The following is a 22,673-nucleotide window of genomic DNA, read 5'->3' as shown; positions in this document are numbered from 1 at the left end:
ATATATATATATATATGTTAGCCTTGGATGAGTGGCGCCACTTTATGCTTAAGTAAATATATACAAAAACAACAATATTCCCTTATTTATATAGGGTGTCAGCCCGTCTTACAATGAAAAAGTACCGGTATAATACTTAAGAAAAATGTGCAGAGAAGGAATAAGACCTTGGCGACAAATTGTTGTGAGAAGTAATAAATAGTATAAAAAAATATATATAAAAATTTTTTTTTATTATTGTAACAATATGAGACAAATATATAAAATCGACCAGAAGGGGGCGGACTACTACGGTGTCAGGCTTAAAATATTAGGGAGTCAAGGATACATAAAAAATATATATAAGAGGTTCCTATATATAAAAAAGTGGGGGATGGGATATAAAAAGTACAAAATACAAAATACAAAATACAATGGATAAAAAGTAGAGTAATAGCAGCAAATTCAATAAAGAACGCTTATCTTTTTAAGAAGGTAGGAGGTCAGATACCCGACGCGTTTCGTCTATGTGACTTCTTCAAGGGGTAGGGAGCAACTGAACTCAGGCCGGTTTTTATACCTATATGCCTGTCAGATAATCCGTGACATCACTTCCTGTGATTCACTGGCTTAATTAATGGTGTAAAAAATCAAAAGGAGATATTAGGGATTGTAGGGGCTAAATGAACATATGAGTTTATGCATAAATATGATGTCCAGCTAAACGCTACATATAGAAGGATAAATACGTTTTAAAACACAGTAACAAACGTATATTAGATGAAATTGCGGCACTTCCGCCACACTTCCTGTGTCCTTATAGTCCGACTGCGCATGTCCGGCTTGTTAGAATTGATTGCTGTGCGACGACCTCCTTTATGTATGCGCATGTGCCAGGAGGTCCCGTTCGGAGATGCGAGCGTCTCATCTTCACATCCATAGCTCTAGTGGATGTGTCTGAAGTCGCGAGTGCCGGCGGCCATTTTCTTGTGGATCACACATAGGAGAACATCGTAATTTGACTGGCGGCCATCTTTTCAGGGGTATTTCTCATCATATGATGCATATATATAAATAATGACAAGAACAAAGAGCATAGTAACTAGAAGTTCCTGGGTTATATTTAACAGCAGAACGAACGGGGATAATTCCCATAATATCACTATGCGCTGATAATGAACGGAATATGAATAATAAGCAGATAGACGTATTTGCAGCATTTGCATATGAAAAAATGATTATAGGTACATTGATTGACACTATAGAACACTCTGAGAAAACGAAGTGCTAGTGCTAGTATAGGTATAAAGTGCTGGTGCTGGTATAGGTATAATAGTGTCAGAGTCATTAGTGACACATTTTAGAGGTTTATTAAAGTGACAGGATTAATAGAATTTAATATACATATAGTGCTAAAAAAGTAATTAGAGTGCTGTGCATTTGATGTTTAATTTATTTATATACATACAAAGTACTAAGGTGCTAATTGGGTTAGGAAAAGTGATAAATATGATAAATATTCATAGAACATTGATCCAAAGTTATCCGAGTCACTAATTTTTGCTACAGCACCAGGTTTTCCCAAGAGGTCTCCCATCTTGGTACTAGCCTGGCCCAACACTGCTTAGCTTCCAAGATCGGACGAGATTGGGCGTATCATAGTGTGGTTTGACTGTAGAGTAAAATGACGACAACTGGAGATGTTATTAGTGTTTTTATTATTATTAATGGTGAAAAAGAGTGAGGGTTAGAGAAGATTTTTATATGATAAAATAAAATATAATGATAGGAGAACCTTAGAGGAAAGGTGCAATTTCATAATTGTCATTAAAACCCCGGGGATGCATGGTATCCAGCTCGAAAATCCAATACATCTCACGTTGGGATAGTTTGTTCGCCAAATCTCCTCCTCTCGGTCCCAGTTTGACATGTTCAATCGCTTTAAAAGTCAGTCCTTCTGGGTTGGCATTGTGGTGTATTTCAAAATGCTTGTAGATGGCATGGTTGTCGATTTTGTTCTTTATATTTCGGGTGTGTTCTTGGATCCTTAATTTCAAAAGTCTCTTGGTTTTGCCCACGTACTTCAGATGGCATGGGCACTCGAGTAGATATATTACGGAAGATGTGTTGCAGTTCATAAAATCTTTTATGTGATACTCTTTTGTGTCGTTATAATTGGTGAACCTTTTCCTGGTGGGGTGGACAAATTTACAGATGTTACACTTGCCGCATTTATAGGAGCCAGTACATTTCAATCCGGAATTGCTTTCTGTACGTGATGATGTGATGAGACTAGGTGCTATTAAATCTTTTAGGTTTTTGGATTTTCTGAAAATAACCTCAGGGTTAGGTGGAAGTAGTTCTTTTAGGATTGGGTCCATAAGAAGTAAATTCCAATGTTTCTTTAAGCTCTGTTTAATAACCTGTTCGTGTTGATTGTATGTGGTGATGAAGGCGATTGTGTCCTTCTTTTCCTCTTTGGTCTTATATTCAAGGAGATCATCTCTATTAACCTGGTTTACTTTCGTAATTGCATTCTGTAGGAGTTGGTCTGGGTACTCTTTTTCTTTGAATCTTTGTTTATACATCTCCAGCTGGGCCTCGCATTCATCATTTCTATTGCAGTTTCTCTTTATACGGTTAAACTGGGAGTATGGGATATTTTCCTTCCATTTACGCAGGTGATTGCTTTTAAAATGTAGGTAGCTGTTGGTATCAACTTTTTTAATGAAATTTTTGGTATTTACTTCGGCGCCTTCGCCCATTAAAACCAAGTCTAAAAATTCAATCTTTGTTTTGTTGATACTAGAGGTGAATTTTAGGTTCATTTGGTTGTCTCCAATGTACTCCAAAAACTTAAAAAACAGCTGCTCATCACCTTCCCAAACTATTAAAATGTCATCGATATATCTCTTGTAAAATCTGATATTTTCCTTAAAAGCATGGTCTGTATATATAAAACGTTTTTCCCAGCTCCCCATAAAAAGATTTGCAAAACTGGGTGCAAAGATCGTGCCCATTGCTGTGCCACATTTTTGAAGATAAAACTGGTCGAGAAATTTAAAATAGTTATGGCTTAGAATAAACTTCATAAGATCGCATATAAAATTCTTGTGTTGTGGATTAAGTTCGTCATCTTCCTCCAGAAACTCCTTACAGGCTTCGATTCCCAATTGGTGTTCGATACATGTGTATAGTGACTGTACATCTATTGTGGCCCAAAAAAATGAATCTTTCCATGTAAAATTTTTTAAAAGATTTAAGACTGTGGTAGTGTCCTTTAAATAGGCGGGTAGGTTTGTCACATGCTTCCGTAAAAAGATATCCACATACTCCGACAAATTAGAAGTCAAGGAGTCAATCCCTGCCACTATGGGACGTCCTGGTGGGTTTTCTAGGGATTTATGAATCTTGGGTAAGAAATAAAAGATTGGGGTAATGGGATTTGACCTCATGAGGTATTGGTACTCGTCTTTTGTTATAGTTTTTTCCCTAAGTCCTTGAAGAAGTAGAAGTCTCAGTTCTTCTATAAAAGCTTCCTTCGGATCATGGTTGAGTGCTGTATAAGATGCCTCATCGTTCAATAGTCTGTTCGCCTCACATACATAAGCCTCACGGTCTAAAATCACCAGACCCCCCCCTTTGTCGGCTTGTTTTATAATGATTTCTTGATTTTCCTTCAGATGTTTAAGGGCTTCTCTTTCCGCATTCGACAAGTTTTTGTGTACTATTGGTTCAAAATCTCTGTCACATAGATCCTTTTTTACTAAGTCATAAAAAATCCCAATATTGTTGCCTTTAGACTCAATGGGATAATATTTTGATGTTGGTTTCAAACCAGAGTTAGACTTGTTTTCATAATTTTGTAGGGTTGCGTTCTCTTTTTTTGCAAAATGTCTTTTGAGGGTTAGTTTCCTTATAAATTTGTTTAAATCAATGTACGTTTCGAATTTGTTCATACCTCCTGTTGGGGCGAATGATAGACCTCTGTTTAGAAGGGTGGTTTCTGCTTCCGTTAGTTCATGTTTAGAAAGGTTGAAAATACCTTTGGGTTGTGTTTTTATTGGAGCGTTCTTTTTTTGTTCTCTCTCCCTCCTGCCGCCCCTTTTTCCTCTTCTTCTGTGAATCGTCTTTTTAGAGGTGACGCTATCCTTACGTCTTCCTTCACGTTCATTCTTATATTTTCTCGAATTCTTGTTCCTGTGTCCGTGGATAAAAAACCGTCATCTCCTGTGGAATTCAGCCTTTGTAACGGTGTATAGCGGTTAAATGTTCTCCACTGTGGTGTTTTGGGGGAGTCGTTGTTTCTGCTATCAATGTTACGATTCCAAGTTCTTGTTGTTGGGTTATGTTGTTTATGGTAATTTCTTTGCTGGTAGCGTACATTCGTGAAACGGCTCCAATTCTTGACTTTGCCTTGTTCGTAGTCAAGTTTGTCCCTTTGAAATTTTTTCTCCTTGTTTTTGATTACCTCCTCCTCCATTCTTTCAATTTTCTTATTAAGTACTATTTCATTCACTTTGAAATCCTCTTTATCTTTAAACGCCTCTAAAGCTGCCTCTTTACTTTTAATTTCTTCTTCAAGTAGTGCGAGTGACTTCTTCTTTTCATTTACTATCAATCTCATAAGATTGATGGAGCAGTTGTGTAAAATTGCGTCCCATTTCTCAATGAACTCTGTATCCATGTTGCCCAAGGTGGGTTGTTTGGTCATTCTAAGACCTCTTGGCACTCTGTCCACTGTAATATATTGCTCAAGTCCTTTGATGTCCCACCAGGTTTTCATTTCTTTGGCCAAAAGTCTTTCGAATGTCCAAAACTTATCATCCAAATCTCCTTGGTTGGTGGGTTCAGTTGGTACTATTTTTTCACTAAAGATTTTTTGGCACCAATCATTTCGTTTATTGGTGCGATCATTGCCTCTAAGCATGATATCTATGCCGGGCCAAAAAGCACCAGGCAGCCGCTCAAAATATACCTAGAAAATGTTTGTTAGCCTTGGATGAGTGGCGCCACTTTATGCTTAAGTAAATATATACAAAAACAACAATATTCCCTTATTTATATAGGGTGTCAGCCCGTCTTACAATGAAAAAGTACCGGTATAATACTTAAGAAAAATGTGCAGAGAAGGAATAAGACCTTGGCGACAAATTGTTGTGAGAAGTAATAAATAGTATAAAAAAATATATATAAAAATTTTTTTTTATTATTGTAACAATATGAGACAAATATATAAAATCGACCAGAAGGGGGCGGACTACTACGGTGTCAGGCTTAAAATATTAGGGAGTCAAGGATACATAAAAAATATATATAAGAGGTTCCTATATATAAAAAAGTGGGGGATGGGATATAAAAAGTACAAAATACAAAATACAAAATACAATGGATAAAAAGTAGAGTAATAGCAGCAAATTCAATAAAGAACGCTTATCTTTTTAAGAAGGTAGGAGGTCAGATACCCGACGCGTTTCGTCTATGTGACTTCTTCAAGGGGTAGGGAGCAACTGAACTCAGGCCGGTTTTTATACCTATATGCCTGTCAGATAATCCGTGACATCACTTCCTGTGATTCACTGGCTTAATTAATGGTGTAAAAAATCAAAAGGAGATATTAGGGATTGTAGGGGCTAAATGAACATATGAGTTTATGCATAAATATGATGTCCAGCTAAACGCTACATATAGAAGGATAAATACGTTTTAAAACACAGTAACAAACGTATATTAGATGAAATTGCGGCACTTCCGCCACACTTCCTGTGTCCTTATAGTCCGACTGCGCATGTCCGGCTTGTTAGAATTGATTGCTGTGCGACGACCTCCTTTATGTATGCGCATGTGCCAGGAGGTCCCGTTCGGAGATGCGAGCGTCTCATCTTCACATCCATAGCTCTAGTGGATGTGTCTGAAGTCGCGAGTGCCGGCGGCCATTTTCTTGTGGATCACACATAGGAGAACATCGTAATTTGACTGGCGGCCATCTTTTCAGGGGTATTTCTCATCATATGATGCATATATATAAATAATGACAAGAACAAAGAGCATAGTAACTAGAAGTTCCTGGGTTATATTTAACAGCAGAACGAACGGGGATAATTCCCATAATATCACTATGCGCTGATAATGAACGGAATATGAATAATAAGCAGATAGACGTATTTGCAGCATTTGCATATGAAAAAATGATTATAGGTACATTGATTGACACTATAGAACACTCTGAGAAAACGAAGTGCTAGTGCTAGTATAGGTATAAAGTGCTGGTGCTGGTATAGGTATAATAGTGTCAGAGTCATTAGTGACACATTTTAGAGGTTTATTAAAGTGACAGGATTAATAGAATTTAATAAATATACATATAGTGCTAAAAAAGTAATTAGAGTGCTGTGCATTTGATGTTTAATTTATTTATATACATACAAAGTACTAAGGTGCTAATTGGGTTAGGAAAAGTGATAAATATGATAAATATTCATAGAACATTGATCCAAAGTTATCCGAGTCACTAATTTTTGCTACAGCACCAGGTTTTCCCAAGAGGTCTCCCATCTTGGTACTAGCCTGGCCCAACACTGCTTAGCTTCCAAGATCGGACGAGATTGGGCGTATCATAGTGTGGTTTGACTGTAGAGTAAAATGACGACAACTGGAGATGTTATTAGTGTTTTTATTATTATTAATGGTGAAAAAGAGTGAGGGTTAGAGAAGATTTTTATATGATAAAATAAAATATAATGATAGGAGAACCTTAGAGGAAAGGTGCAATTTCATAATTGTCATTAAAACCCCGGGGATGCATGGTATCCAGCTCGAAAATCCAATACATCTCACGTTGGGATAGTTTGTTCGCCAAATCTCCTCCTCTCGGTCCCAGTTTGACATGTTCAATCGCTTTAAAAGTCAGTCCTTCTGGGTTGGCATTGTGGTGTATTTCAAAATGCTTGTAGATGGCATGGTTGTCGATTTTGTTCTTTATATTTCGGGTGTGTTCTTGGATCCTTAATTTCAAAAGTCTCTTGGTTTTGCCCACGTACTTCAGATGGCATGGGCACTCGAGTAGATATATTACGGAAGATGTGTTGCAGTTCATAAAATCTTTTATGTGATACTCTTTTGTGTCGTTATAATTGGTGAACCTTTTCCTGGTGGGGTGGACAAATTTACAGATGTTACACTTGCCGCATTTATAGGAGCCAGTACATTTCAATCCGGAATTGCTTTCTGTACGTGATGATGTGATGAGACTAGGTGCTATTAAATCTTTTAGGTTTTTGGATTTTCTGAAAATAACCTCAGGGTTAGGTGGAAGTAGTTCTTTTAGGATTGGGTCCATAAGAAGTAAATTCCAATGTTTCTTTAAGCTCTGTTTAATAACCTGTTCGTGTTGATTGTATGTGGTGATGAAGGCGATTGTGTCCTTCTTTTCCTCTTTGGTCTTATATTCAAGGAGATCATCTCTATTAACCTGGTTTACTTTCGTAATTGCATTCTGTAGGAGTTGGTCTGGGTACTCTTTTTCTTTGAATCTTTGTTTATACATCTCCAGCTGGGCCTCGCATTCATCATTTCTATTGCAGTTTCTCTTTATACGGTTAAACTGGGAGTATGGGATATTTTCCTTCCATTTACGCAGGTGATTGCTTTTAAAATGTAGGTAGCTGTTGGTATCAACTTTTTTAATGAAATTTTTGGTATTTACTTCGGCGCCTTCGCCCATTAAAACCAAGTCTAAAAATTCAATCTTTGTTTTGTTGATACTAGAGGTGAATTTTAGGTTCATTTGGTTGTCTCCAATGTACTCCAAAAACTTAAAAAACAGCTGCTCATCACCTTCCCAAACTATTAAAATGTCATCGATATATCTCTTGTAAAATCTGATATTTTCCTTAAAAGCATGGTCTGTATATATAAAACGTTTTTCCCAGCTCCCCATAAAAAGATTTGCAAAACTGGGTGCAAAGATCGTGCCCATTGCTGTGCCACATTTTTGAAGATAAAACTGGTCGAGAAATTTAAAATAGTTATGGCTTAGAATAAACTTCATAAGATCGCATATAAAATTCTTGTGTTGTGGATTAAGTTCGTCATCTTCCTCCAGAAACTCCTTACAGGCTTCGATTCCCAATTGGTGTTCGATACATGTGTATAGTGACTGTACATCTATTGTGGCCCAAAAAAATGAATCTTTCCATGTAAAATTTTTTAAAAGATTTAAGACTGTGGTAGTGTCCTTTAAATAGGCGGGTAGGTTTGTCACATGCTTCCGTAAAAAGATATCCACATACTCCGACAAATTAGAAGTCAAGGAGTCAATCCCTGCCACTATGGGACGTCCTGGTGGGTTTTCTAGGGATTTATGAATCTTGGGTAAGAAATAAAAGATTGGGGTAATGGGATTTGACCTCATGAGGTATTGGTACTCGTCTTTTGTTATAGTTTTTTCCCTAAGTCCTTGAAGAAGTAGAAGTCTCAGTTCTTCTATAAAAGCTTCCTTCGGATCATGGTTGAGTGCTGTATAAGATGCCTCATCGTTCAATAGTCTGTTCGCCTCACATACATAAGCCTCACGGTCTAAAATCACCAGACCCCCCCCTTTGTCGGCTTGTTTTATAATGATTTCTTGATTTTCCTTCAGATGTTTAAGGGCTTCTCTTTCCGCATTCGACAAGTTTTTGTGTACTATTGGTTCAAAATCTCTGTCACATAGATCCTTTTTTACTAAGTCATAAAAAATCCCAATATTGTTGCCTTTAGACTCAATGGGATAATATTTTGATGTTGGTTTCAAACCAGAGTTAGACTTGTTTTCATAATTTTGTAGGGTTGCGTTCTCTTTTTTTGCAAAATGTCTTTTGAGGGTTAGTTTCCTTATAAATTTGTTTAAATCAATGTACGTTTCGAATTTGTTCATACCTCCTGTTGGGGCGAATGATAGACCTCTGTTTAGAAGGGTGGTTTCTGCTTCCGTTAGTTCATGTTTAGAAAGGTTGAAAATACCTTTGGGTTGTGTTTTTATTGGAGCGTTCTTTTTTTGTTCTCTCTCCCTCCTGCCGCCCCTTTTTCCTCTTCTTCTGTGAATCGTCTTTTTAGAGGTGACGCTATCCTTACGTCTTCCTTCACGTTCATTCTTATATTTTCTCGAATTCTTGTTCCTGTGTCCGTGGATAAAAAACCGTCATCTCCTGTGGAATTCAGCCTTTGTAACGGTGTATAGCGGTTAAATGTTCTCCACTGTGGTGTTTTGGGGGAGTCGTTGTTTCTGCTATCAATGTTACGATTCCAAGTTCTTGTTGTTGGGTTATGTTGTTTATGGTAATTTCTTTGCTGGTAGCGTACATTCGTGAAACGGCTCCAATTCTTGACTTTGCCTTGTTCGTAGTCAAGTTTGTCCCTTTGAAATTTTTTCTCCTTGTTTTTGATTACCTCCTCCTCCATTCTTTCAATTTTCTTATTAAGTACTATTTCATTCACTTTGAAATCCTCTTTATCTTTAAACGCCTCTAAAGCTGCCTCTTTACTTTTAATTTCTTCTTCAAGTAGTGCGAGTGACTTCTTCTTTTCATTTACTATCAATCTCATAAGATTGATGGAGCAGTTGTGTAAAATTGCGTCCCATTTCTCAATGAACTCTGTATCCATGTTGCCCAAGGTGGGTTGTTTGGTCATTCTAAGACCTCTTGGCACTCTGTCCACTGTAATATATTGCTCAAGTCCTTTGATGTCCCACCAGGTTTTCATTTCTTTGGCCAAAAGTCTTTCGAATGTCCAAAACTTATCATCCAAATCTCCTTGGTTGGTGGGTTCAGTTGGTACTATTTTTTCACTAAAGATTTTTTGGCACCAATCATTTCGTTTATTGGTGCGATCATTGCCTCTAAGCATGATATCTATGCCGGGCCAAAAAGCACCAGGCAGCCGCTCAAAATATACCTAGAAAATGTTTGTTAGCCTTGGATGAGTGGCGCCACTTTATGCTTAAGTAAATATATACAAAAACAACAATATTCCCTTATTTATATAGGGTGTCAGCCCGTCTTACAATGAAAAAGTACCGGTATAATACTTAAGAAAAATGTGCAGAGAAGGAATAAGACCTTGGCGACAAATTGTTGTGAGAAGTAATAAATAGTATAAAAAAATATATATAAAAATTTTTTTTTATTATTGTAACAATATGAGACAAATATATAAAATCGACCAGAAGGGGGCGGACTACTACGGTGTCAGGCTTAAAATATTAGGGAGTCAAGGATACATAAAAAATATATATAAGAGGTTCCTATATATAAAAAAGTGGGGGATGGGATATAAAAAGTACAAAATACAAAATACAAAATACAATGGATAAAAAGTAGAGTAATAGCAGCAAATTCAATAAAGAACGCTTATCTTTTTAAGAAGGTAGGAGGTCAGATACCCGACGCGTTTCGTCTATGTGACTTCTTCAAGGGGTAGGGAGCAACTGAACTCAGGCCGGTTTTTATACCTATATGCCTGTCAGATAATCCGTGACATCACTTCCTGTGATTCACTGGCTTAATTAATGGTGTAAAAAATCAAAAGGAGATATTAGGGATTGTAGGGGCTAAATGAACATATGAGTTTATGCATAAATATGATGTCCAGCTAAACGCTACATATAGAAGGATAAATACGTTTTAAAACACAGTAACAAACGTATATTAGATGAAATTGCGGCACTTCCGCCACACTTCCTGTGTCCTTATAGTCCGACTGCGCATGTCCGGCTTGTTAGAATTGATTGCTGTGCGACGACCTCCTTTATGTATGCGCATGTGCCAGGAGGTCCCGTTCGGAGATGCGAGCGTCTCATCTTCACATCCATAGCTCTAGTGGATGTGTCTGAAGTCGCGAGTGCCGGCGGCCATTTTCTTGTGGATCACACATAGGAGAACATCGTAATTTGACTGGCGGCCATCTTTTCAGGGGTATTTCTCATCATATGATGCATATATATAAATAATGACAAGAACAAAGAGCATAGTAACTAGAAGTTCCTGGGTTATATTTAACAGCAGAACGAACGGGGATAATTCCCATAATATCACTATGCGCTGATAATGAACGGAATATGAATAATAAGCAGATAGACGTATTTGCAGCATTTGCATATGAAAAAATGATTATAGGTACATTGATTGACACTATAGAACACTCTGAGAAAACGAAGTGCTAGTGCTAGTATAGGTATAAAGTGCTGGTGCTGGTATAGGTATAATAGTGTCAGAGTCATTAGTGACACATTTTAGAGGTTTATTAAAGTGACAGGATTAATAGAATTTAATAAATATACATATAGTGCTAAAAAAGTAATTAGAGTGCTGTGCATTTGATGTTTAATTTATTTATATACATACAAAGTACTAAGGTGCTAATTGGGTTAGGAAAAGTGATAAATATGATAAATATTCATAGAACATTGATCCAAAGTTATCCGAGTCACTAATTTTTGCTACAGCACCAGGTTTTTTATTAAACAGAGCTTAAAGAAACATTGGAATTTACTTCTTATGGACCCAATCCTAAAAGAACTACTTCCACCTAACCCTGAGGTTATTTTCAGAAAATCCAAAAACCTAAAAGATTTAATAGCACCTAGTCTCATCACATCATCACGTACAGAAAGCAATTCCGGATTGAAATGTACTGGCTCCTATAAATGCGGCAAGTGTAACATCTGTAAATTTGTCCACCCCACCAGGAAAAGGTTCACCAATTATAACGACACAAAAGAGTATCACATAAAAGATTTTATGAACTGCAACACATCTTCCGTAATATATCTACTCGAGTGCCCATGCCATCTGAAGTACGTGGGCAAAACCAAGAGACTTTTGAAATTAAGGATCCAAGAACACACCCGAAATATAAAGAACAAAATCGACAACCATGCCATCTACAAGCATTTTGAAATACACCACAATGCCAACCCAGAAGGACTGACTTTTAAAGCGATTGAACATGTCAAACTGGGACCGAGAGGAGGAGATTTGGCGAACAAACTATCCCAACGTGAGATGTATTGGATTTTCGAGCTGGATACCATGCATCCCCGGGGTTTTAATGACAATTATGAAATTGCACCTTTCCTCTAAGGTTCTCCTATCATTATATTTTATTTTATCATATAAAAATCTTCTCTAACCCTCACTCTTTTTCACCATTAATAATAATAAAAACACTAATAACATCTCCAGTTGTCGTCATTTTACTCTACAGTCAAACCACACTATGATACGCCCAATCTCGTCCGATCTTGGAAGCTAAGCAGTGTTGGGCCAGGCTAGTACCAAGATGGGAGACCTCTTGGGAAAACCTGGTGCTGTAGCAAAAATTAGTGACTCGGATAACTTTGGATCAATGTTCTATGAATATTTATCATATTTATCACTTTTCCTAACCCAATTAGCACCTTAGTACTTTGTATGTATATAAATAAATTAAACATCAAATGCACAGCACTCTAATTACTTTTTTAGCACTATATGTATATTTATTAAATTCTATTAATCCTGTCACTTTAATAAACCTCTAAAATGTGTCACTAATGACTCTGACACTATTATACCTATACCAGCACCAGCACTTTATACCTATACTAGCACTAGCACTTCGTTTTCTCAGAGTGTTCTATAGTGTCAATCAATGTACCTATAATCATTTTTTCATATGCAAATGCTGCAAATACGTCTATCTGCTTATTATTCATATTCCGTTCATTATCAGCGCATAGTGATATTATGGGAATTATCCCCGTTCGTTCTGCTGTTAAATATAACCCAGGAACTTCTAGTTACTATGCTCTTTGTTCTTGTCATTATTTATATATATGCATCATATGATGAGAAATACCCCTGAAAAGATGGCCGCCAGTCAAATTACGATGTTCTCCTATGTGTGATCCACAAGAAAATGGCCGCCGGCACTCGCGACTTCAGACACATCCACTAGAGCTATGGATGTGAAGATGAGACGCTCGCATCTCCGAACGGGACCTCCTGGCACATGCGCATACATAAAGGAGGTCGTCGCACAGCAATCAATTCTAACAAGCCGGACATGCGCAGTCGGACTATAAGGACACAGGAAGTGTGGCGGAAGTGCCGCAATTTCATCTAATATACGTTTGTTACTGTGTTTTAAAACGTATTTATCCTTCTATATGTAGCGTTTAGCTGGACATCATATTTATGCATAAACTCATATGTTCATTTAGCCCCTACAATCCCTAATATCTCCTTTTGATTTTTTACACCATTAATTAAGCCAGTGAATCACAGGAAGTGATGTCACGGATTATCTGACAGGCATATAGGTATAAAAACCGGCCTGAGTTCAGTTGCTCCCTACCCCTTGAAGAAGTCACATAGACGAAACGCGTCGGGTATCTGACCTCCTACCTTCTTAAAAAGATAAGCGTTCTTTATTGAATTTGCTGCTATTACTCTACTTTTTATCCATTGTATTTTGTATTTTGTATTTTGTACTTTTTATATCCCATCCCCCACTTTTTTATATATAGGAACCTCTTATATATATTTTTTATGTATCCTTGACTCCCTAATATTTTAAGCCTGACACCGTAGTAGTCCGCCCCCTTCTGGTCGATTTTATATATTTGTCTCATATTGTTACAATAATAAAAAAAATTTTTTATATATATTTTTTTATACTATTTATTACTTCTCACAACAATTTGTCGCCAAGGTCTTATTCCTTCTCTGCACATTTTTCTTAAGTATTATACCGGTACTTTTTCATTGTAAGACGGGCTGACACCCTATATAAATAAGGGAATATTGTTGTTTTTGTATATATTTACTTAAGCATAAAGTGGCGCCACTCATCCAAGGCTAACAAACATTTTCTAGGTATATTTTGAGCGGCTGCCTGGTGCTTTTTGGCCCGGCATAGATATCATGCTTAGAGGCAATGATCGCACCAATAAACGAAATGATTGGTGCCAAAAAATCTTTAGTGAAAAAATAGTACCAACTGAACCCACCAACCAAGGAGATTTGGATGATAAGTTTTGGACATTCGAAAGACTTTTGGCCAAAGAAATGAAAACCTGGTGGGACATCAAAGGACTTGAGCAATATATTACAGTGGACAGAGTGCCAAGAGGTCTTAGAATGACCAAACAACCCACCTTGGGCAACATGGATACAGAGTTCATTGAGAAATGGGACGCAATTTTACACAACTGCTCCATCAATCTTATGAGATTGATAGTAAATGAAAAGAAGAAGTCACTCGCACTACTTGAAGAAGAAATTAAAAGTAAAGAGGCAGCTTTAGAGGCGTTTAAAGATAAAGAGGATTTCAAAGTGAATGAAATAGTACTTAATAAGAAAATTGAAAGAATGGAGGAGGAGGTAATCAAAAACAAGGAGAAAAAATTTCAAAGGGACAAACTTGACTACGAACAAGGCAAAGTCAAGAATTGGAGCCGTTTCACGAATGTACGCTACCAGCAAAGAAATTACCATAAACAACATAACCCAACAACAAGAACTTGGAATCGTAACATTGATAGCAGAAACAACGACTCCCCCAAAACACCACAGTGGAGAACATTTAACCGCTATACACCGTTACAAAGGCTGAATTCCACAGGAGATGACGGTTTTTTATCCACGGACACAGGAACAAGAATTCGAGAAAATATAAGAATGAACGTGAAGGAAGACGTAAGGATAGCGTCACCTCTAAAAAGACGATTCACAGAAGAAGAGGAAAAAGGGGCGGCAGGAGGGAGAGAGAACAAAAAAAGAACGCTCCAATAAAAACACAACCCAAAGGTATTTTCAACCTTTCTAAACATGAACTAACGGAAGCAGAAACCACCCTTCTAAACAGAGGTCTATCATTCGCCCCAACAGGAGGTATGAACAAATTCGAAACGTACATTGATTTAAACAAATTTATAAGGAAACTAACCCTCAAAAGACATTTTGCAAAAAAAGAGAACGCAACCCTACAAAATTATGAAAACAAGTCTAACTCTGGTTTGAAACCAACATCAAAATATTATCCCATTGAGTCTAAAGGCAACAATATTGGGATTTTTTATGACTTAGTAAAAAAGGATCTATGTGACAGAGATTTTGAACCAATAGTACACAAAAACTTGTCGAATGCGGAAAGAGAAGCCCTTAAACATCTGAAGGAAAATCAAGAAATCATTATAAAACAAGCCGACAAAGGGGGGGGTCTGGTGATTTTAGACCGTGAGGCTTATGTATGTGAGGCGAACAGACTATTGAACGATGAGGCATCTTATACAGCACTCAACCATGATCCGAAGGAAGCTTTTATAGAAGAACTGAGACTTCTACTTCTTCAAGGACTTAGGGAAAAAACTATAACAAAAGACGAGTACCAATACCTCATGAGGTCAAATCCCATTACCCCAATCTTTTATTTCTTACCCAAGATTCATAAATCCCTAGAAAACCCACCAGGACGTCCCATAGTGGCAGGGATTGACTCCTTGACTTCTAATTTGTCGGAGTATGTGGATATCTTTTTACGGAAGCATGTGACAAACCTACCCGCCTATTTAAAGGACACTACCACAGTCTTAAATCTTTTAAAAAATTTTACATGGAAAGATTCATTTTTTTGGGCCACAATAGATGTACAGTCACTATACACATGTATCGAACACCAATTGGGAATCGAAGCCTGTAAGGAGTTTCTGGAGGAAGATGACGAACTTAATCCACAACACAAGAATTTTATATGCGATCTTATGAAGTTTATTCTAAGCCATAACTATTTTAAATTTCTCGACCAGTTTTATCTTCAAAAATGTGGCACAGCAATGGGCACGATCTTTGCACCCAGTTTTGCAAATCTTTTTATGGGGAGCTGGGAAAAACGTTTTATATATACAGACCATGCTTTTAAGGAAAATATCAGATTTTACAAGAGATATATCGATGACATTTTAATAGTTTGGGAAGGTGATGAGCAGCTGTTTTTTAAGTTTTTGGAGTACATTGGAGACAACCAAATGAACCTAAAATTCACCTCTAGTATCAACAAAACAAAGATTGAATTTTTAGACTTGGTTTTAATGGGCGAAGGCGCCGAAGTAAATACCAAAAATTTCATTAAAAAAGTTGATACCAACAGCTACCTACATTTTAAAAGCAATCACCTGCGTAAATGGAAGGAAAATATCCCATACTCCCAGTTTAACCGTATAAAGAGAAACTGCAATAGAAATGATGAATGCGAGGCCCAGCTGGAGATGTATAAACAAAGATTCAAAGAAAAAGAGTACCCAGACCAACTCCTACAGAATGCAATTACGAAAGTAAACCAGGTTAATAGAGATGATCTCCTTGAATATAAGACCAAAGAGGAAAAGAAGGACACAATCGCCTTCATCACCACATACAATCAACACGAACAGGTTATTAAACAGAGCTTAAAGAAACATTGGAATTTACTTCTTATGGACCCAATCCTAAAAGAACTACTTCCACCTAACCCTGAGGTTATTTTCAGAAAATCCAAAAACCTAAAAGATTTAATAGCACCTAGTCTCATCACATCATCACGTACAGAAAGCAATTCCGGATTGAAATGTACTGGCTCCTATAAATGCGGCAAGTGTAACATCTGTAAATTTGTCCACCCCACCAGGAAAAGGTTCACCAATTATAACGACACAAAAGAGTATCACATAAAAGATTTTATGAACTGCAACACATCTTCCGTAATATATCTACTCGAGTGCCCATGCCATCTGAAGTACGTGGGCAAAACCAAGAGACTTTTGAAATTAAGGATCCAAGAACACACCCGAAATATAAAGAACAAAATCGACAACCATGCCATCTACAAGCATTTTGAAATACACCACAATGCCAACCCAGAAGGACTGACTTTTAAAGCGATTGAACATGTCAAACTGGGACCGAGAGGAGGAGATTTGGCGAACAAACTATCCCAACGTGAGATGTATTGGATTTTCGAGCTGGATACCATGCATCCCCGGGGTTTTAATGACAATTATGAAATTGCACCTTTCCTCTAAGGTTCTCCTATCATTATATTTTATTTTATCATATAAAAATCTTCTCTAACCCTCACTCTTTTTCACCATTAATAATAATAAAAACACTAATAACATCTCCAGTTGTCGTCATTTTACTCTACAGTCAAACCACACTATGATACGCCCAATCTCGTCCGATCTTGGAAGCTAAGCAGTGTTGGGCCAGGCTAGTACCAAGATGGGAGACCTCTTGGGAAAACCTGGTGCTGTAGCAAAAATTAGTGACTCGGATAACTTTGGATCAATGTTCTATGAATATTTATCATATTTATCACTTTTCCTAACCCAATTAGCACCTTAGTACTTTGTATGTATATAAATAAATTAAACATCAAATGCACAGCACTCTAATTACTTTTTTAGCACTATATGTATATTTATTAAATTCTATTAATCCTGTCACTTTAATAAACCTCTAAAATGTGTCACTAATGACTCTGACACTATTATACCTATACCAGCACCAGCACTTTATACCTATACTAGCACTAGCACTTCGTTTTCTCAGAGTGTTCTATAGTGTCAATCAATGTACCTATAATCATTTTTTCATATGCAAATGCTGCAAATACGTCTATCTGCTTATTATTCATATTCCGTTCATTATCAGCGCATAGTGATATTATGGGAATTATCCCCGTTCGTTCTGCTGTTAAATATAACCCAGGAACTTCTAGTTACTATGCTCTTTGTTCTTGTCATTATTTATATATATGCATCATATGATGAGAAATACCCCTGAAAAGATGGCCGCCAGTCAAATTACGATGTTCTCCTATGTGTGATCCACAAGAAAATGGCCGCCGGCACTCGCGACTTCAGACACATCCACTAGAGCTATGGATGTGAAGATGAGACGCTCGCATCTCCGAACGGGACCTCCTGGCACATGCGCATACATAAAGGAGGTCGTCGCACAGCAATCAATTCTAACAAGCCGGACATGCGCAGTCGGACTATAAGGACACAGGAAGTGTGGCGGAAGTGCCGCAATTTCATCTAATATACGTTTGTTACTGTGTTTTAAAACGTATTTATCCTTCTATATGTAGCGTTTAGCTGGACATCATATTTATGCATAAACTCATATGTTCATTTAGCCCCTACAATCCCTAATATCTCCTTTTGATTTTTTACACCATTAATTAAGCCAGTGAATCACAGGAAGTGATGTCACGGATTATCTGACAGGCATATAGGTATAAAAACCGGCCTGAGTTCAGTTGCTCCCTACCCCTTGAAGAAGTCACATAGACGAAACGCGTCGGGTATCTGACCTCCTACCTTCTTAAAAAGATAAGCGTTCTTTATTGAATTTGCTGCTATTACTCTACTTTTTATCCATTGTATTTTGTATTTTGTATTTTGTACTTTTTATATCCCATCCCCCACTTTTTTATATATAGGAACCTCTTATATATATTTTTTATGTATCCTTGACTCCCTAATATTTTAAGCCTGACACCGTAGTAGTCCGCCCCCTTCTGGTCGATTTTATATATTTGTCTCATATTGTTACAATAATAAAAAAAAAATTTTATATATATTTTTTTATACTATTTATTACTTCTCACAACAATTTGTCGCCAAGGTCTTATTCCTTCTCTGCACATTTTTCTTAAGTATTATACCGGTACTTTTTCATTGTAAGACGGGCTGACACCCTATATAAATAAGGGAATATTGTTGTTTTTGTATATATTTACTTAAGCATAAAGTGGCGCCACTCATCCAAGGCTAACAAACATTTTCTAGGTATATTTTGAGCGGCTGCCTGGTGCTTTTTGGCCCGGCATAGATATCATGCTTAGAGGCAATGATCGCACCAATAAACGAAATGATTGGTGCCAAAAAATCTTTAGTGAAAAAATAGTACCAACTGAACCCACCAACCAAGGAGATTTGGATGATAAGTTTTGGACATTCGAAAGACTTTTGGCCAAAGAAATGAAAACCTGGTGGGACATCAAAGGACTTGAGCAATATATTACAGTGGACAGAGTGCCAAGAGGTCTTAGAATGACCAAACAACCCACCTTGGGCAACATGGATACAGAGTTCATTGAGAAATGGGACGCAATTTTACACAACTGCTCCATCAATCTTATGAGATTGATAGTAAATGAAAAGAAGAAGTCACTCGCACTACTTGAAGAAGAAATTAAAAGTAAAGAGGCAGCTTTAGAGGCGTTTAAAGATAAAGAGGATTTCAAAGTGAATGAAATAGTACTTAATAAGAAAATTGAAAGAATGGAGGAGGAGGTAATCAAAAACAAGGAGAAAAAATTTCAAAGGGACAAACTTGACTACGAACAAGGCAAAGTCAAGAATTGGAGCCGTTTCACGAATGTACGCTACCAGCAAAGAAATTACCATAAACAACATAACCCAACAACAAGAACTTGGAATCGTAACATTGATAGCAGAAACAACGACTCCCCCAAAACACCACAGTGGAGAACATTTAACCGCTATACACCGTTACAAAGGCTGAATTCCACAGGAGATGACGGTTTTTTATCCACGGACACAGGAACAAGAATTCGAGAAAATATAAGAATGAACGTGAAGGAAGACGTAAGGATAGCGTCACCTCTAAAAAGACGATTCACAGAAGAAGAGGAAAAAGGGGCGGCAGGAGGGAGAGAGAACAAAAAAAGAACGCTCCAATAAAAACACAACCCAAAGGTATTTTCAACCTTTCTAAACATGAACTAACGGAAGCAGAAACCACCCTTCTAAACAGAGGTCTATCATTCGCCCCAACAGGAGGTATGAACAAATTCGAAACGTACATTGATTTAAACAAATTTATAAGGAAACTAACCCTCAAAAGACATTTTGCAAAAAAAGAGAACGCAACCCTACAAAATTATGAAAACAAGTCTAACTCTGGTTTGAAACCAACATCAAAATATTATCCCATTGAGTCTAAAGGCAACAATATTGGGATTTTTTATGACTTAGTAAAAAAGGATCTATGTGACAGAGATTTTGAACCAATAGTACACAAAAACTTGTCGAATGCGGAAAGAGAAGCCCTTAAACATCTGAAGGAAAATCAAGAAATCATTATAAAACAAGCCGACAAAGGGGGGGGTCTGGTGATTTTAGACCGTGAGGCTTATGTATGTGAGGCGAACAGACTATTGAACGATGAGGCATCTTATACAGCACTCAACCATGATCCGAAGGAAGCTTTTATAGAAGAACTGAGACTTCTACTTCTTCAAGGACTTAGGGAAAAAACTATAACAAAAGACGAGTACCAATACCTCATGAGGTCAAATCCCATTACCCCAATCTTTTATTTCTTACCCAAGATTCTTAAATCCCTAGAAAACCCACCAGGACGTCCCATAGTGGCAGGGATTGACTCCTTGACTTCTAATTTGTCGGAGTATGTGGATATCTTTTTACGGAAGCATGTGACAAACCTACCCGCCTATTTAAAGGACACTACCACAGTCTTAAATCTTTTAAAAAATTTTACATGGAAAGATTCATTTTTTTGGGCCACAATAGATGTACAGTCACTATACACATGTATCGAACACCAATTGGGAATCGAAGCCTGTAAGGAGTTTCTGGAGGAAGATGACGAACTTAATCCACAACACAAGAATTTTATATGCGATCTTATGAAGTTTATTCTAAGCCATAACTATTTTAAATTTCTCGACCAGTTTTATCTTCAAAAATGTGGCACAGCAATGGGCACGATCTTTGCACCCAGTTTTGCAAATCTTTTTATGGGGAGCTGGGAAAAACGTTTTATATATACAGACCATGCTTTTAAGGAAAATATCAGATTTTACAAGAGATATATCGATGACATTTTAATAGTTTGGGAAGGTGATGAGCAGCTGTTTTTTAAGTTTTTGGAGTACATTGGAGACAACCAAATGAACCTAAAATTCACCTCTAGTATCAACAAAACAAAGATTGAATTTTTAGACTTGGTTTTAATGGGCGAAGGCGCCGAAGTAAATACCAAAAATTTCATTAAAAAAGTTGATACCAACAGCTACCTACATTTTAAAAGCAATCACCTGCGTAAATGGAAGGAAAATATCCCATACTCCCAGTTTAACCGTATAAAGAGAAACTGCAATAGAAATGATGAATGCGAGGCCCAGCTGGAGATGTATAAACAAAGATTCAAAGAAAAAGAGTACCCAGACCAACTCCTACAGAATGCAATTACGAAAGTAAACCAGGTTAATAGAGATGATCTCCTTGAATATAAGACCAAAGAGGAAAAGAAGGACACAATTGCCTTCATCACCACATACAATCAACACGAACAGGTTATTAAACAGAGCTTAAAGAAACATTGGAATTTACTTCTTATGGACCCAATCCTAAAAGAACTACTTCCACCTAACCCTGAGGTTATTTTCAGAAAATCCAAAAACCTAAAAGATTTAATAGCACCTAGTCTCATCACATCATCACGTACAGAAAGCAATTCCGGATTGAAATGTACTGGCTCCTATAAATGCGGCAAGTGTAACATCTGTAAATTTGTCCACCCCACCAGGAAAAGGTTCACCAATTATAACGACACAAAAGAGTATCACATAAAAGATTTTATGAACTGCAACACATCTTCCGTAATATATCTACTCGAGTGCCCATGCCATCTGAAGTACGTGGGCAAAACCAAGAGACTTTTGAAATTAAGGATCCAAGAACACACCCGAAATATAAAGAACAAAATCGACAACCATGCCATCTACAAGCATTTTGAAATACACCACAATGCCAACCCAGAAGGACTGACTTTTAAAGCGATTGAACATGTCAAACTGGGACCGAGAGGAGGAGATTTGGCGAACAAACTATCCCAACGTGAGATGTATTGGATTTTCGAGCTGGATACCATGCATCCCCGGGGTTTTAATGACAATTATGAAATTGCACCTTTCCTCTAAGGTTCTCCTATCATTATATTTTATTTTATCATATAAAAATCTTCTCTAACCCTCACTCTTTTTCACCATTAATAATAATAAAAACACTAATAACATCTCCAGTTGTCGTCATTTTACTCTACAGTCAAACCACACTATGATACGCCCAATCTCGTCCGATCTTGGAAGCTAAGCAGTGTTGGGCCAGGCTAGTACCAAGATGGGAGACCTCTTGGGAAAACCTGGTGCTGTAGCAAAAATTAGTGACTCGGATAACTTTGGATCAATGTTCTATGAATATTTATCATATTTATCACTTTTCCTAACCCAATTAGCACCTTAGTACTTTGTATGTATATAAATAAATTAAACATCAAATGCACAGCACTCTAATTACTTTTTTAGCACTATATGTATATTTATTAAATTCTATTAATCCTGTCACTTTAATAAACCTCTAAAATGTGTCACTAATGACTCTGACACTATTATACCTATACCAGCACCAGCACTTTATACCTATACTAGCACTAGCACTTCGTTTTCTCAGAGTGTTCTATAGTGTCAATCAATGTACCTATAATCATTTTTTCATATGCAAATGCTGCAAATACGTCTATCTGCTTATTATTCATATTCCGTTCATTATCAGCGCATAGTGATATTATGGGAATTAT

At 37.1% G+C, this 22,673-nt stretch overlaps 5 pseudogenes; 3 read left to right on the top strand and 2 right to left on the bottom strand.

Annotated features, from left to right (window-relative positions):
* Positions 1–1,539: 1,539 nt before the first annotated feature.
* Positions 1,540–1,659, bottom strand: LOC146039733 (5S ribosomal RNA; annotated as a pseudogene).
* Positions 1,660–6,497: 4,838 nt separating this feature from the next.
* LOC146039732 (5S ribosomal RNA) lies at positions 6,498–6,617 on the bottom strand (annotated as a pseudogene).
* Positions 6,618–12,217: 5,600 nt separating this feature from the next.
* LOC146039731 (5S ribosomal RNA) lies at positions 12,218–12,337 on the top strand (annotated as a pseudogene).
* A 4,838-nt stretch (positions 12,338–17,175) lies between these two features.
* Positions 17,176–17,295, top strand: LOC146039730 (5S ribosomal RNA; annotated as a pseudogene).
* Positions 17,296–22,133: 4,838 nt separating this feature from the next.
* LOC146039729 (5S ribosomal RNA) lies at positions 22,134–22,253 on the top strand (annotated as a pseudogene).
* Positions 22,254–22,673: the final 420 nt, after the last annotated feature.

Source organism: Crinia signifera, chromosome 9 (assembly GCF_055691185.1).
Source record: "Crinia signifera chromosome 9, ASM5569118v1, whole genome shotgun sequence".
NCBI lineage: Eukaryota > Metazoa > Chordata > Amphibia > Anura > Myobatrachidae > Crinia > Crinia signifera.
This window is presented reverse-complemented; position numbering and strand designations above follow the sequence as displayed.